The sequence below is a fragment of the Scyliorhinus torazame genome, chromosome 14, assembly GCF_047496885.1.
Source record: "Scyliorhinus torazame isolate Kashiwa2021f chromosome 14, sScyTor2.1, whole genome shotgun sequence".
In the NCBI taxonomy this organism is placed as follows: Eukaryota; Metazoa; Chordata; class Chondrichthyes; order Carcharhiniformes; family Scyliorhinidae; genus Scyliorhinus; species Scyliorhinus torazame.
In genome coordinates, this window is record NC_092720.1 from 85,843,465 (window position 1) to 85,860,704 (window position 17,240).

General features: G+C 50.3%; 1 long non-coding RNA gene across 4 annotated transcripts in view; it reads left to right on the top strand.

Annotated features, from left to right (window-relative positions):
- The first annotated feature begins 4,436 nt into the window (after positions 1–4,436).
- Positions 4,437–17,240, top strand: part of LOC140389314 (uncharacterized) — a 144,138-nt gene continuing 131,334 nt past the window's right edge. For all 4 annotated transcript variants that reach the window (XR_011934338.1, XR_011934337.1, XR_011934339.1 and 1 more), the window contains exon 1: positions 4,437–4,553. This is a non-coding gene — a long non-coding RNA (uncharacterized lncRNA). The remainder of the gene's footprint in view (positions 4,554–17,240) is intronic.

A 17,240-nucleotide genomic window follows, 5' to 3' on the forward strand; every position in this document is an offset into this window, starting at 1 on the left:
GAAAGTAGTTGAGTTGGAAACATTAGGGACCTTCAAGCAGCTATTGGATAGGTACATGGATTACGGTAAATTATATAGTGTAGATTTATTTGTTCTTAAGGGCAGCACGGTAGCATTGTGGATAGCACAATTGCTTCACAGCTCCAGGGTCCCAGGTTTGATTCCGGCTTGGGTCACTGTCTGTGTGGAGTCTGCACGTCCTCCCCGTGTCTGCGTGGGTTTCCTCCGGGTGCTCCGGTTTCCTCCCACAGTCCAAAGATGTGCAGGTTAGGTGAATTGGCCAATGATAAATTGCCCTTAATGTCCAAAATTGCCCTTGGTGTTGGGTGGAGGTGTTGAGTTTGCGTAGGCTGCTCTTTCCAAGAGCCGGTGCAGACTCAGGGGTCCGAATGGCCTCCTTCTGCACTGTAAATTCAATGATAATCTATGATTAATCTCGGAACAAAGGTTCTGCACAACATCGTGGGCCGAAGGGCCTGTTCTGTGCTGTATTTTCTATGTTCTATGTTCATCCGGAGTCTCCTCCTGCATTCGCAGTCTGTGAGGTCCTGGTATGACTGCCGGGGCCGGTACACACGGGGCGCCCTCGGGTGCCTCCATTGCCATGGGGCCGCGACGTCCTCTTCCCCCTCCTCGTCCTGTCGGTCAGGTGTCCCTCCAGCCTGGGCGGCTGCCGCCTGCCCCTCTGCGGCAGCCTGCGCCGCCTCTCTGGCACGCTCCTCCTCCTCCTCCTCATCCAGGGCAACATAGACATTAGCGGCTGCCGCCACGGCGGCCAACATCGCTGGATGATCGGAAAACGTGCCGGCCTGGTGGGGGGGGGGTGGGTGGGAACGACGACATGTCATCATTGCCCATATCCCCATCTCCCCCCAGCCAGGTGGCATGGACCGCATGGGTCCAACTGTTGGATGCTGGCACCTGGCCAGGTGGACCAACTCACTTGCCCTCGCATCCCCCTCCCCGGCACGGACCCCAACCTCCTCCCCGGCACGGACCCCCCATCCTCCTCCCCGGTACGGACCCCCCCCATCCCCCTCCCCGGCACAGACTCCCCATCCTCCTCTCCGGCACGGGCCCCCCATCCCCCGCCCCGCCACGGACCCCCCATCCTCCTCCCCGGCACGGACCCCCCCCCATCCCCCTCCCTGGCACGGACCCCATCCTCCTCCGCGGCACGGACCCCCCCCACCCCCCCATCCCCCTCCCAGGCACGGACCCCCCATCCCCCTCCCCGGCACGGAGCCCATCCTCCTCCCCGGCACGGACCCCCCCCTCCCCGGCACGGACCCCCTATCCAACATCCACGGCACGAACCCACTATCCTCCTCCCCGGCATGGACAACCCCCCATCCCCCTCCCCGGCACAGACCCCCCATCCCCCTCCCCGGCACGGACCCCCCATCCTCCTCCCCGGCACGGACCCCCCCCATCCCCCTCCCCGGCACAGACTCCCCATCCTCCTCTCCGGCACGGGCCCCCCATCCCCCGCCCCGCCACGGACCCCCCATCCTCCTCCCCGGCACGGACCCCCCCCATCCCCCTCCCTGGCACGGACCCCATCCTCCTCCCTGGCACGGACCCCCCCCATCCCCCCATCCCCCTCCCAGGCACGGACCCCCCATCCCCCTCCCTGGCACGGAGCCCATCCTCCTCCCCGGCACGGACCCCCCCCTCCCCGGCACGGACCCCCTATCCAACATCCACGGCACGAACCCCCTATCCTCCTCCCCGGCACGGACCCCCCCCATCTCCCTCCCCGGCACGGGCCCCCCATCCTCCTCCCTGGCACGGGCCCCCCATCCCCCTCCCCGGCACGGGCCCACCATCCCCCTCCCCGGCACGGACCCCCCATCCTCCTCCCCGGCATGGACCCCATCCTCCTCCCTGGCACGGACCCCCCTCTCGGCACTCCCCCGGAGCCCAGCCCACTCTAACCACCCCCCCGCCGCACACACACACACACAACCCTAGACACACCTCTCCCCACACATTCAGACTGCGGCCACGCCATCGCCTGCCCAGCGGCCAACCCCCCAGGCCGTCACTCACCTCCACGCTGGTCGGCGTGAACCTGGAGCACAGGTTGACGCCGATTAAAAGGAGGTTTGATTTACGTCGACGTGACCCATCATCACGTCGACGGGACTTCGGCCCATCCGGACGGGAGAATATCGGCAGGCCCAAAATCGGCTGCCTTGCGCACACCCGTGCCATTCTCCGACGTCTGCGGCGCCATTAACGCCCGCTGGGGGGGTCGGAGAATGACGCCCCAGATTGTTTCCATTCGTCATTGTGATGATATGCAGAAGCAGTTATGGGAATGTTAACAGATATGACCTCCAAGCAGCAGGTGGCAGTATAGCTACCTCGGGGAGTGTGGAGATAGTTGTTGAAGTGGCTCGTCGCAGTTGCAGTAGCTCTTGGATATTTAGATAGTAATAATGTAATAGTCAGTAGTTTTTCATAGTTTGATGTTTGTTATCTGATCCATGTTATTGTTTAACAATAAAACTCAACTAGTCACAAAGTAGACGTTCTCTAGTGCATGATTCCTACCGGCCTAGCATCAGAATGTAACTGTCCTTCTCTGAGGAGAATGGGCAGATTGATTTTTTTTTTGCACCAAGTCATGATACTCATTTATAGAGACGTTACAGACTCGATGGGCTGAATACCCTTCTTCTGGACCATAACGATTCTGTGAAAAACAACTGTAGGTGATACTGGGTAGAGGAGAAGGACAGTAGTATTCCGCTGGTGTGCACCCAGTTCCAGAAGAGACAAAAAACTATTTTAGAACAAAGGAACCATGATTGTACTGTTTCAGCTGCACCCAAACATACACAATGGCCCGTAACTGTTATGGAGTGGCAATCGCCGGTGAACTGCCACGCCAGAGGGCTTACCTTTGTTGTGATTCCAAAGCCCCTGTCTCGCCAACCTTACTCGCTCAGGCCGGGAGAGAAAGGAGCTGAGAAGCACACCCCTGGCTGGATCAGCATGGTATAAATGGAGTGCAGCGAGGAAGGGCACGCCCCTCTTTTCCAGCACTAGCTGCCACAAAGCAGATGCTTAAAAGAATGGTTGAAAGGGAGCAGTTAGGTTTAAAAGATAAGTGGGGGTGGGGCTGGGGGAGGAGCAGTGGAGAGCCGGACCACAAGGTGGGTGTGGACCAGGAGGAGGGATGGGGTCGGATGGGGCGGGGTCGGTCAGTGTCGGATCTAGGCAGGAAGGGGCGTGAGTTGGCCTGGGAGCGGGGGATTTGCGGGGCGGTGGGGGAGGGGGCGTATCGAATGTTAGGCCATGGGATGGGCAGCGCATATCTAATGCTGAGTCAGGCTGGTGCTAGTACAGAGGTGGCATGGGGGGCCTTCTGAGGGGTTGCGGGGGTGTGGGGTGTCCTGTAGGGGTTCAGACTGAGTCCTTAAAATAGTTACTATGAAGTTAGAAGTGCTTTTCTCTCTTCAAACTCTTTTTCAGAGTGACTATGAGAGTAAAACTGGTGGAACCATCCAAAGGTAGCGAGTTAAAACGCTTTGCCGGATGTTTCCCAGCCCAGCACAATTGTCCAGCGGAAGTTAGCCCATAATAATAACCTTTTATTGTCACAAGTATGAAGTTACTGTGAAAAGCCCCATATCACCACATTCCAGCGCCTGCTCGGGTAAGCTGGTACGGGAATTGAACCCGCGCTGCTAGCCTTGTTCTGCATCACAAACCAGCTGCCTAGCCCACTGAGCTAAACCAGCCTCTGAACCATTGCCAGGCAAACCTTTATGTGACAACTGCCAAGAGGAAATCCCTAGATCATCATTGGGGTAGCCATCCAACACTGGGGGAACCAGGAAGTTATGTCCCAATTGTAAATTTTTCGGGCAACACCAACACCTATAAGGGCTGTAAAACACACATTGGCCATTTTAAATGGTAGAAGTGGCCACGTTTGGCTGCAGAAACTGGCTGTTTCTCCCAGCAGGCTCAGCCCCAGTCAAATTCACAAATGGTCAGAGCCCAGACGGGCTGCTGATTAGATTAACTGAAACACAAAGGGACCAGATGACATCACCAGACCAGACCCGCATCGAGATTGGAAGATCGATACCAACCACAATGGACCTGGATAAGAAACAATAGACACGATAATGGGGCTATCCAGCAGTAAGGAGAAACCCATCTCCACGATGGGAAAGCAATCTGTAAGTCCCGGTAAAGTGATTAGGAACATCGATGGGGCCCATTCATACTGGGCAGGGCAGTCTCAGCCGTTTGTAATTTCAATAGACTGTGCTATCACTGAGGCTGATAACAATCGAGGCCCATTGTTCTCGCAATTACCGATGGGGCGGAGCTCACGGGACTTTTTGAAATCTGAACTTTAAAAAGTGTGGCTTGGTAGCCTTTTCGCTCTCTTTTCTCTTCGGACCCGCATGGCAGCTCTCTTTCTCTTCGGACTCTCCTGGACCGAGTCACAGACAGCAGTTTTTTTCACAGCACACAGCCAGCCCAGAAGGTCAAGCTCGACTCAACTGAGTAATTTATAATCCAGGATTGTGAGTATTTCCTAGTAATGCGCGAAGTTCCCGAGGGTAACATAGCAGTTGAGGCTTTGTGGGAATGGTGGGGGCGTGAACTTTTCATAGTGGAATACATTGCTAATACTGTTTACAGTTCGAATTTACGTTGTGTCCGTTTAGTTCTTATTCCCATAGTCATAGTTTATAGAGTATAAGATACCTACATGTTGTTTTCTGGTGTTGATGAGGTTTAATCTTGGTGGCTAATAAAAGATATATGATTTGAACTCGATTGGAGTCCATCTTGCTCTTTCATTTTCTCATCAGTTATCCCTGGTCGGGTCACAATTTAAATATCTCTGACCATAATTCCGGAGTTGAGAACCGAGTGCACTCTGGGCGATACAAACCCGTCCACTCAGGAAAGGCTGCCAGGTAGTGGATAGGCAGCAGTTTTCCTTTTCTCTCTCTTGGGGGGGGGGGGGGGGGGGGCTACTCTAGTGAAGTAGGCGCAAGGTGTCCACCGGAGAGAGAGAGAGAGAGAGAGAGAGAATCACTCGGGCATTGGGGGGGTTTGGGCAACAGGGAACCAAACCCAGAACAAGCCAGCGAGTGGAGTTAAAAAGAGGGAGCCCGCTACACAATGTATAACAGAGCTGTTTACATTTCCAGCCAAGAGCTGAATTTCTTGATATGATTTTAACGTGACCCCAAATGTCAGATTACTAGACAAAGAAGTAGCTGGTGTCAAAGTAACAAAAAAAAGCATTCTTTGAATTAAGCAACCTCGGCACTGAATAAGCAATAGCAACCAAGCAGTGTTGTTATGGAGACCTTTGCTTATTCAGTTATTGTGACCTTTAACTTTTATAGCAATTCATCTTGCTATTACAGAAGCTGACAATTACACCTCACTCAGACATGTTGGTGCCCTTGAGCAGTACCTTCACAATAGTTAGGTAACAAAATTGACCTTTTATTGGACACCTGAAATGGAATTATTTTATGTCTCAGAAGTTGAAGGAGTTTAAGAGGGCTGAGGTAAGGTCAGGGGTCATTGGCAATCTGGTATAGAGTTGAGGCGGTTGGGAAGAGTCAAAGGTTGAGGCAGACAATGCAGAGAGTGGTCAGATGCTGGCCAGAGATGAAAGGGCTAAAAATGCTGGAAGCGGAGATGGGTTGGAAATGGAAGGTGTCAAAGAAGACTATGGAGTACTTACAGGTTTGTTTGTTGGGCTTGAAACGAACAGGGCTGCTCCTCCTAACCTACACGCAGTCCTGTAAAAATACTTAACTCATAGATCCAATGCTTCGACATAATATTAAACATATGAGTGAGAGGAAGGCTCCACATTCCTGCTTTATATCCCTGTTTCCTATGATTCAAATAGTGTCCAAAAAAGCAAAACTGTACATAGTACTTTTGTGTGGTCTCACCTGCACAAATGTAGGAAACCTTTTTCCAATACGCCCTCATCCTTTTGTAACCACCCTTGTGCAGCACAGCAGCACAGGGCAGCACGGTAGCACAAGTGGATAGCACTGTGGCTTCACAGCGCCAGGGATCACTGTCTGTGCGGAGTCTGCACGTTCTCCCCTGTATACATGGGTTTCCTCTGGGTGCTCCGGTTTTCTCCCACAGTCCAAAGACATACAGGTTAGGTGGATTGGCCATGATAAATTGCCCTTAGAGACCAAGAATGTTGGGGGCGATTCTCCAAAATTGAGCCCAGGTCTTCGCGCCGTCATGAACGCCGTCATGTTTCAGAACGGCATGAAACGGGCACGGCGACGACCGGTTCCAGGGGGCCAGCATGGTGCTGGAGCGGTTCACGCCGCTCCAGCCTCCTTTCCCGGTGCCAAATGGGCACCGCGCCAACCCGCGCATGTGCAGTTGGGCCAAGCCAACCTGCGCATGCGCGGGGGACTTCTTCAGTGCGCCGGCCCCGACTCAACAGGGCGTTGGTGTTCAGGGGCCGGCCACGCAAGAAAGTAGACCCGGGAAGGGAGAGGCCGGCCCACCGATCGCTGGGTCCCCATCACGGGCCAGACCCCATCGGAGACCCCCTCCTGTGAACGGAGCCCCCCTCCCCCCCTCCCACAGGACGCCGGTGGAATTCTGTCGTATCCGTGCGGCTGCTCAGCCCGTCCGGGCCGAAGAATCGGAGGCCCCGCCGATTCCAGCAGCCTGCGGGCAAACGCGCCGGCACAAATGGCGGCGATTCTCCGCACCTCGGAGACTCGCGTGCCGGTGTCGGGGCGTCGTGGAGTGGTTGCGGCGATTCTCCGGCCCAGCGCGGGGCTCGCCCCCGTTAGGTGGGGTTATTGGGTTACGGGGATAGGGTGGAAGTGAGGGCTTAACTGGGTCGGTGCAGACTCGATGGGCCGAATGGCCTCCTTCTGCACTGTATGTTCTATGTTCTATTCTCCTTCCTAATTGCTTACTGTACTCGCATGTTAACTTCTGTGATTTGTGTACAAGGATACCCAAGTCACTCTGTATGCCGCCAGTTTCCAATCTTTCACTATTTAAAAAATATTCTTGCCTCCTATTTTCTGCTGGAATTCCTGACTCACAGGAAACCCAGACAGCATGAATTACAGCATTAAATAGAAATTCAGTTTAAATGCAGCCTTGTTAAAAGATTTCAACAACTGACCCAATCCCTCAGTGTGGGCTGGTCGCTCGCTCCTGGTCCTGCCTCCATTGAGACCAGAAGTTGTGGGGTTTGTGGATACCACTGTTGCACCTCTATTAGGTGATATATGGTAGGACCTGTGCTACATGTACGTTGGTAGTCCCTGCCTGCTGACTCCGCCCAGTAGGCAGAGTATAAATATGTGTGTCCTCCATGCTGCAGCCATTTCACCAGCTGTTGCGGGAGGCCACGTATCTTAGAGCAATAAAGCCTCAGTTGTACCCAACTCAAGTCTTTGTGCAATTGATCGTGCTTCAATTTATTGCTCTAAGATTTTCAGAAGATGGACCTCCGTATCAAACCGGATCGCCTGCAGCTGGATCTGCATTCAAGCGACGCCAAAAAGGACTTTCAACACTGGCTAGCTTGCTTCGAGGCGTACATCAACTCGGCGTCCACCCCTGTCTCGGAAGCTCAGAAGATACAGATCTTGTACTCAAGGTTGAGCTCCAACGTCTTTCTGCTAATCCAGGATGCGCCGAACTACGCCGAAGCCATGACGCTTCTCAAGGAGAATTACGCTCAGCAGACGAACACGCTCTTCGCCAGGCACGTACTCGCCACTCGCTCTCAACTCCCTGGTGAGTCCAGAGAAGACTTCTGGCGGGCCCTAATCCCACTCGTCCGGGACTGTGACTGTCAGGCCGTTATGGCCACTGAACTTTCAAACGTCCTTATGCCGGATGTATTTGTTATGGGGATTGGGTCGGACCTCATACGCCAGCGCCTGTTAGAGGGGGCCACGCTCAACCTAGCAGAGACAAAGAAAACTAGCGGCTCTCCATGGCGGTCGCCTTGCGCAACGTTCAGGCCTACACCCCAGCCACGCAGCCCACCCCTCCTATGCATCGTGGACCCCACAGATGGCTGCCCAGCGGGTGCCTTACCCAGCCAATACGCTTGCGCCACACGCCAGCCAGCAAACCCCGGGGGTCCCCGTTGTTATTTCTGCGGCCAGCAGAAACACCCCGACCAATGCTGCCCAGCCCGCGCTGCCCTTTGTAAGGCTTGCGGCAAGAAGGGGCACTTTGCCGCAGTGTGCCAGGCCCATGCAGTCACCGCTATCGCCCCCAGCCCCCTCAGTTTATGGACAATGGGCGCTATCATCTTCACCTCCCTGGACCACGCGCGGCCAGTGGGTGCCGCCATCTTCTCTCCCTCAGCCCAAGCGCGGCCAGTGGGCGCCGCCATCTTCCCCCCCGAGCTACACCTGCGGCCCATGGGCGCCGCCATCTTGTTCAACCCCGCCACGTGCGGCCCATGGGCGCCGCCATTTTGTACTCCTCTAGATCTTCAGCCGCCATCTTGTCTCCCCCACGGCACACGGGCACCACCAGCGTTCCAGGACCAGGGCCCTCCGGGCTCCCCGTCATCCTACACCAGCGACGACCGACCACGACTCGCCTCAGTGACCATCGACCAGTCTCGTCCACACAACCTGGCTACCGCATCGACCAGCGTTAAAATCAACGGACACGTGACGTCTTGCCTGCTGGACTCCGGGAGCACCGAAAGCTTTACCCACCCAGATATGGTAAGGCACTACTCCCTCGCGGTACACCCTGCCAACCAAAGAATCTCCCTGGCCTCCGGATCCCATTCCGTGGCGATCCGGGGGTACGGTACGGTCACACTCACGGTCCAGGGCATAGAATTTAGCGGCTTCTGCCTCTACGTCCTCCCTAACCTCTGGGCTGCTCTACTACTTGGCCTGGACTTCCTGTGCAACCTCCAGAATCTAACCCTGAAATTCGGCGGGCCCCTACCACCCCTTACTGTGTGCGGTCTCGCAACCCTAAAGGTCGATCCGCCTTCCCTCTTCGCAAATCTAACCTTGGATTTCAAACCCGGCGCCACCAGGAGCAGACGGTACAGCACCCAGGACAGGACCTTCATCAGGTCCGAGGTCCAGCGGCTGCTTCAGGAAGGCATCATTGAGGCCAGCAACAGCCCCTGGAGAGCCCGAGTGGTATTAGTTAAAACTGGGGAGAAACACAGAATGGTTGTGGACTACAGCCAGACCATCAATAGGTGCACGCAGCTCGACGCGTACCCCCTCCCACGCATATCTGATATGGTCAATCAGATTGCACAGTACCGGGTCTTCTCAACGGTAGACCTCAAATCCGCCTACCACCAGCTCCCCATTCGTAAATCGGACCGTCCATACACTGCCTTCGAGGCAGACGGCCGCCTCTATCACTTCCTCAGGGTTACCTTCGGCGTCACCAACGGTGTCTTGGTCTTCCAAAGGGAGATGGACCGAATGGTCGATCAGTACGGTTTGCGGGCCACCTTTCCGTACCTAGACAATGTCACCATCTGCGGCCATGATCAACAGGACCACGACGCCAACCTTGCCAAATTTCTCCACACCGCCACTCTCCTAAACCTCACCGACAACAAGGAGAAGTGCGTGTTTAGCACAACCCGCTTAGCCATCCTCGGCTATGTGGTCCAGAACGGAGTTCTGGGGCCCGATCCCGACCGCATGCGCCCTCTCATAGAGCTCCCCATCCCCCACTGCCCCAAGGCCCTCAAACGCTGCCTGGGGTTCTTTTCGTATTACGCTCAGTGGGTCCCAAACTATGCGGACAAGGCCCGCCCACTCATACAGTGTAGCACCATCGATCACACACGAGGCGAGACGTAGAGAACTTCAATCGAGGCTTTATTGGGCAGACTTGTTCAGACTTGTTCCCCAGCAGTTCAGTCACAGAATGCAGCTGCGGGGAGTAAACCGGGTTCTTATACCCCGCCTATCTGGGTGGAGCCCAGTAGGCGGCAGATCCAATCGGGACCCAGCATCTGTCCTCCAATAGCTCCTCGGCATTCATGGTGTACCGTATTACCCCTAATACATACCACCACATTCTCCCCTTGTTACAAAAGAACCCGGCGGGGTGGTGGGTGGTATGGTGGTCGGGGTTTACAGGGTCGGTGCTTTAACCATTGAACTATATACAATCATGCCGCTTTACTGGGCCACTGAATTATATACATCTTAAGTTGATTCGATGAGTCGAGATGGTGCTCTGGTCGCCCTTTCCGATCGTCTCAGCCCGGGTGGTGGTGCTGGCTCGGGTCCGGTCGACTCTGGGAGCATCGGGCTGTCCCCCTCTGTTTCCTTACTCCTGGACGGGCCTGGGAGGAGAACCGATTGCCCCAGGAAGGGGGTGGCTGTGGGGTGCACCGGCGGGAGTGAGAGGGAGGTGATTGGTGTTGGGGGGGTGTGGGAAGCTCCGGCGGGCGCCAGGTCCCGCAGAGAGACCGTGTCCTGTCGGCCGTCTGGGTACGCCACGTAGGCGTACTGCGGGTTTGCGTGGAGTAGATGTACCTTGTCCACCAGTGGGTCTGATTTGTGCGCCCGCACATGTTTCCGGAGCAGGATGGGTCCCGGGGCTGCCAGCCAGGTCGGAAGTGACGTTCCAGAAGCGGACTTCCTAGGGAAGACAAGGAGGTGCTCGTGAGGCGTTTGGTTAGTGGTGGTACACAGCAGGGACCAGATAGGATGAAGCGTATCCGGGAGTACTTCCTGCCAGCGGGAAGTTGGGAGACTCCTAGACCGTAGGGCCAGTAGGACGGTCTTCCAGACCGTTCCATTCTCCCTCTCTATCTGCCCGTTCCCCCGGGGGTTGTATCTGGTCGTCCTGCTCGAGGCTATGCCCTTACTGAGCAGGAATTGACGCAGCTCGTCACTCATGAAGGAGGACCCCCTATCGCTATGGATATAGGCGGGGAAACTGAATAGGGTAAAGATGGTGCATAGGGCTTTAATGACCGTGGCCGCGGTCATGTCGGGGCAGGGGATGGCGAAGGGGAAACGGGAGTATTCGTCAACGACATTAAGAAAGTACGTGTTGCGATCGGTGGAGGGGAGGGGGCCTTTGAAGTCCAAACTGAGGTTTTCAAAGGGACGGGAAGCCTTTATCAGGTGCGCTCTATCTGGCCTGAAAAAGTGCAGTTTGCATTCTGCGCAGATTTGGCAGTTCCTGGTGACTGTTCGGACCTCCTTGACGGAGTACGGGAGGTTGCGGGTCTTTATGAAGTGGTAGAAATGAGTGACCCCCGGCTGGCAGAGGTCCTCGTGGAGGGCTTGGAGACGGTCCACTTGTGCGTTGGCACAAGTGTCGCGAGATAGGGCATCAGACGGCTCGTTCAGCTTTCTGGGACGATACAAGATCTCATAATTGAAGGTGGAGAGTTCGATCTTCCACCGCAGGATCTTGTCGTTTTTTATCTTGCCCCGCTGTGCATTATCGAACATGAAGGCTACCGACCGTTGGTCAGTGAGGAGAGTGAATATCTTACCGGCCAGGTAATGCCTTCAATGTTGCACAGCTTCCACTATGGCTTGGGCCTCCTTTTCTACTGAGGAGTGGCGAATTTCTGAAGCGTGGAGGGTCCGGGAGAAAAAAGCCACAGGTCTGCCCGTTTGGTTGAGCGTGGCCGCCAGAGCTACGTCAGTCGCGTCGCTCTCGACTTGGAAGGGGAGGGACTCGTCGATGGCGCGCATCGTGGCCTTTGCGATATCCGCTTTGATGCGGCTGAAGGCCTGGCGGGCCTCTGTCGACATGGTTTTTGATTGAATCACCCTGGATAAACAGAAGTACCCTGTTTTTCCTATTAATGAGTTGGAGTATGGATGAGACAATAGACCTCAGGACAGTTGTGGGTGTATACCTAGGACTCAATGCTAGCAGACCAGTATAAAGGAAGGAACATCGGAACAAATCTTCAGCAATAACCTGGAAGTCCCATAGGCACAACAATCACAAGAAGAAGGCACCCTGAGTTTCGAAGGCCAGAGCAGATATCCACATCTAGTAACTGTAGCCCAGCCAGCCTCCTTCACTCAGTGTGGGTAACACCTGGAGCTCAACTGTGATTCTCAGTCATACTTTGTTGAATTGTGAATAAAATTGCATTAAACCGTGAACCTGTTTTGTCCTTTGTGCATCTCGCAAATAAGGTCATCTGGGTAAAACTTTTGACGAATACATTAATTAAAGCATCTGAGATTTTACGGATACAAGATCAGTACCACAACTTTCAATGTTCTATCTAATTCTCATTTGTGTAAATATATTTGTGGAAGTTGTGAAAGGTTTATCTGACATTCTTGACCAAATTTTAGGATTTTCCAATAATTTGGCTCATTGGGTCCTCCCCAGTATTTAGCATTTGTCTGGGGTATTACATACCAAAATTGCTAAACAAGAACATTTTAAACAGACATGAATAAAGAAAGTAGAGATAATCCATCATGGAACTGTGGACAGAAATGAGTGAGCCCCTTATCAATTATTTCTCAGCATCCTGAAAAGACAAAAGGTTGTTATTGTACCATTTATGACCACTATAAACAGCAACACTGACTGGAAACTAAATACAAATCATGTCTGCATCCTCTAACAAAGCAAAGGTTCTTTCTTGAGGATTCAATGTTGCACCACTGCTTCCAGCTTGGCTTCTACTCTCCCATGCCCAGTGGCTATTTTTTGCCAGCGCCCTTATTGATTTCACCAAGCTCTCTATTATTCCAGCTATAAGAACATTCAGCTTGGTGATTACAGGAGGCTGAGTAGGCAGGACACTCTGTTGGCTGCCTGCCAACAGTTGGGTCCTTGCTCTGAAGCTTGGTTGTACCCGATCAGCAGTGGCTTTCTGACTGAAGCAGTGTTCGTCTTACTTACACTGTAATTCCCGCTTTCACATGCACCTTCAAGAAATATTAGCTTTTCTATTAGCTCACAGCACTGTAGAAATGCGTGGCATCTTTATTTTTTTAAAATTCAATCCATGTTCCTTGGTTATTGCAGCTTTTCTTTTAATATAGCTGACACATACAATAAAATATAAAACCAAAGAAAATGAAGATAATGGGAATCTGTGATCAGCAGCTCTGACCTCTTGAGAGATGAGTCATTGAGTGTCATGTGTCTAACAACTAACAATCATCAGAGGAATGAATGTGTTGTGCGAGCTGTAATATTCATGATTTATTCGACATAACCCCTTGCTTCCTAAGCACATCCGGATTAGAGAATACATGATTAAGAATATTTTCTGTACTATATAATATATTTTTTAATACTAATTTTTTTAACCAATTTTGGATAATTAACAATGCAGATATAACGAGATACTCAAAATGACCCACATTTCAACGTCATGCAACACAATTATTAATAGTTGTTGGTTAAGTTATATCATCAGTTGTCATCTGGACATTACCCAAATAAAGATACATGGGCAATATAATGAAATAAACTCAGCATTACAGTGCATTTTATTTTACTTTTTGGGGTGATGATTTTGGCAATATGAATTAAATAAAATTACTTTGATGGTTCACTAATTTCTGAAACATAAACATGTAGCAAACAAATTTTCAAATAGTTTTAGTGTCAGAATGTTTCTCCTGGTCATTGACGAAGAAACAAATTATTAATCAATGATAATCAAAAATGGCTCAGAATCCTGTGTTGAGTAACTCACTTTCCGACTCCCCAAAGCTTTTCCACCATATACAAGGTGTAAGTCAGGAGTGTGAGGCAATGCTTTCTACTTGCCTGGGTGTGTGAAGTTCCAAAAACAATCAAGAAGCTCAGCCATCCAGAACAAAGCAGTCTGTTTGATTGGCACCCCAATCACACAAACATTCACTCCCTCCACCACTGACAATCAGTGGCAGCAGTGACCGCAGGAACTCCCCAAAGCTCTATAAAACCTTCCAAATCCACAACAACTACCATCTGGAAGGTCAAGGGCAGCAGACGCAAGGGAATACCGCCAGCTGGAAGATCCCCTGAAAGCCACACACCATCCTGACTTGGAAATATATCACTGCTTCTTCACTTTGCTGGGCCGCAATTGTGAAGCTCCCTCCATATTATTGCACTGTGGCTGCACCTGCACCACATGGGTTGCACCAGTTCAAGAAGGCAGCTCACCACCTTCTCACAGGAATGGACAATAAATGCTCGCCTAGCTTGCGACACTCACTTTCCATGAATGAATATATTTAAAAATGAAAGAATCTGAAGGGCTTGAGTATTGGCAAGAACACAGACAAGATAGAATGCATCCAAGAATACATAAGGAAGTGAAGTTGCAAACTGGGACAAATACAGTTGAATCTTTTCCACTGTTTACTAGATGTCTTGTCAGAAGACTGGAAAACATGTAATGCATTCCAAATTTGAAAGTGTCAATAAGTTAAGCTTAATGTAAGGAACAGCTTATTTTGATTATACTTATCAGCTTATAGAATACAATACTACAAGCTGCAGTAACTCCCAACTTAGGGGAAGAATTGAATAGGTAATTACATTTATGCTGGACTCAAAATATGTGTATATATGGATACATATATATGTCATGATATTCAAGTGAACATCACAGCACATACACACATACATAATGATAGACAGAGCAATGGACCAATTAGCACACATAACACGACAGCCAGTCACAGACAAGAGCATACACAGTACAAAACAAGAAACACAACACTTACTGGGCAGTCCATCAGGAGATGGCACAGGGCAAGGACCTCAAAGCCAGACACTCACACAGTCACCACGTGCTGAGTACCAAGTTTGTTATATAAATAGTTTAAAGGAATAAAACTGCGTTGTATGAATCGCAACCGTGTTGGTTCGTCTGTATCTCAGAGCACCCAACACTTCAATATATATGAATTCTGAAGTAGGCGGAATGCATCCTTTAAATTTTATTTTGGTCTGGGTTTTGTGATGAGCAGTGAAAGAGTGGCATCACTGCTAACCTGGCAGAAAGCTGTCCACAAAGAATTAGTGGACTCTCTGGAGTGGATTTCCCCTATTACGATGTCAATTTAATTTTTGATGCCATCCCTAGGGGATGTCTGGCAACCAGTAATAGTGAGGTCATCAAGAATGTCATGCAGCCAATCAGATTGAAGAATTCTCAAAGACAGCAAATCAGGATGCAAAGAAAAAAATTGATTTGCATTTGTATCACACCTTTCACAACCAGCAGACATCTCAAAGTGTTTTCAGCCAATGAAGTGTAGTTATTACTCAGTATGTAAGAAATGCGACAGTCAATTTGTGCACAGCGAATTCCTACAAACAACAGAGTAATAACAACCAGATATTCTGTTTATGTCATGTTGATTGAGGGATTAATATTATCCTGGAAACTTGGGATAATTCCCCCACCCTTCATTAAAATAATGTCATGGGATCTTTTAAATTTACCCAAGAGTGTAGACAGCCGATTGAAAGATGGATAAAGCATTTATTACCATTCGCTTTGTAACCATGTTAAAGGGAGTGAAATAATGATTGGGGTATAGTCATGAAATTAAATTGGAGTTGAAATTTCAAAAAGAAACTTTGAAGAAAATATTATTTATTTATTGTCATGAAACTCCAAGCAGGGGCAGCACGGTGGTTGGCACTGCTGCCACTCCAGGCAAAAAGAGGGCAGAGAAGTTGTTCAAGCAATAATTAGTACACCGTTAAAAACTCAGTTACGTTTCATTTCATTCAACACAGATTAACCTTTTCAATTGTTTTTACAGCTGGAATGATGCATAAAACATTTGTAAATTCCTATGTCCAGCAACTGGTTTGCTGGGATTTCATAATGCACTGAATGATTTGTGATTTGTTCTTTTGGCTATTTTCAATCATTGCTTCAATAGATTGCTGAATTTATTCAATCCTGTAAATGTATTTACAGCTATTGACCATATTCAGGTCAAGAGAGAGTATAGCATTACCTGTTGGAATTGTTTCAAGGTAGATCTTATGGTGCAGTGAGCAACAACTCTACCTCCAAAATAGAGGTTCCAGGTTCAAGTCCCACTCACAGACTTGGTGATAAAGGAAAGTGCATTCATAATGTGGGCAAATTGGTTGGGTATCAATCTGAAAATCCTTCCACAATACACCAATGGCAGGTGGTAAGAGCAGGAGTGATTCTTGGTCAGCCATTATTTGTGGCTTTGGATGTAAAATGCAGATTGTCATAGCAACTTGGACTCTTTGGGGGCACGGGGGGCGGGGGTCAGTAGTGGAGGAATCTAGTTGGCTGGTGTGGATGATCAAATTATTGCTAGCAGAGATTCGATCCCCATTTGGGCTGGGCTGGATTTTAGACCTGCCTCCTAACCCTACCTGTGGTGGACATTGCAGTGTCGTGGGGTGGACCTGCCTCAGACAGACAACTGAAGATTGTTTCTGACATTTCTTTCTATAGTTGTGCATGGTTACCGAGTCTATTGTGCTTTCAATGATAGTTGTGTCTTGTGAGTTAACTGGGTTTAATTGTAGATATATCATTTGATTTCCTTATTTTTGGGTTGTTTACAATTTTTTAGTTACTGAGGACTAGACATAATTGCGAAGTGTGAGTTCTCGGTCATTTTTTGTAAAATTGAGCATGGTGTTTTGAGGCCTAGACTCATTTGAAGAAACTTTTCAATTGGGTACCCAACAGGCACAATATCAGTGATATACTGTTGGCAGTTTCAAAATAGTTTTATTGTGACTATCATTTTCTAGACTGGATTAATGTTATTTAGCATTTTGTACAAAAGCCACTTTAAAACAAACTAAACCATCCAGATTAGTGAAATAGACAGCCTTTTTTTTATTCGTTCATGGGACGTGGGCATTGCTGGCTGGTCCAGCATTTATTGCCCATCCCAAATTGTCCTTGAGGGGGCAGTTAAGAGTCAACCACGTTGCCGTGGATCTGGAATCACATGTAGGCCAGACCAGGTAAGGATGGCAGATTTCCTTCTCTGAAGGACATTAGTGAATCAGGTAGTTTTTACGACAATGGTTTCATGGTCATCATTGGACTTTTAATTCCAATTTCACCATCTGCTGTGCCAAGATTTGAACCTGGGTCCCCAGGGCATTACTCTGGGTCTCTGCTTTATTCGTCCAATACCTTAGGGACAATTTGAGAGATAATTAAAGAATAAATAATTCATTAATAGATGTGTTAGTAAGGCTGGTATGGT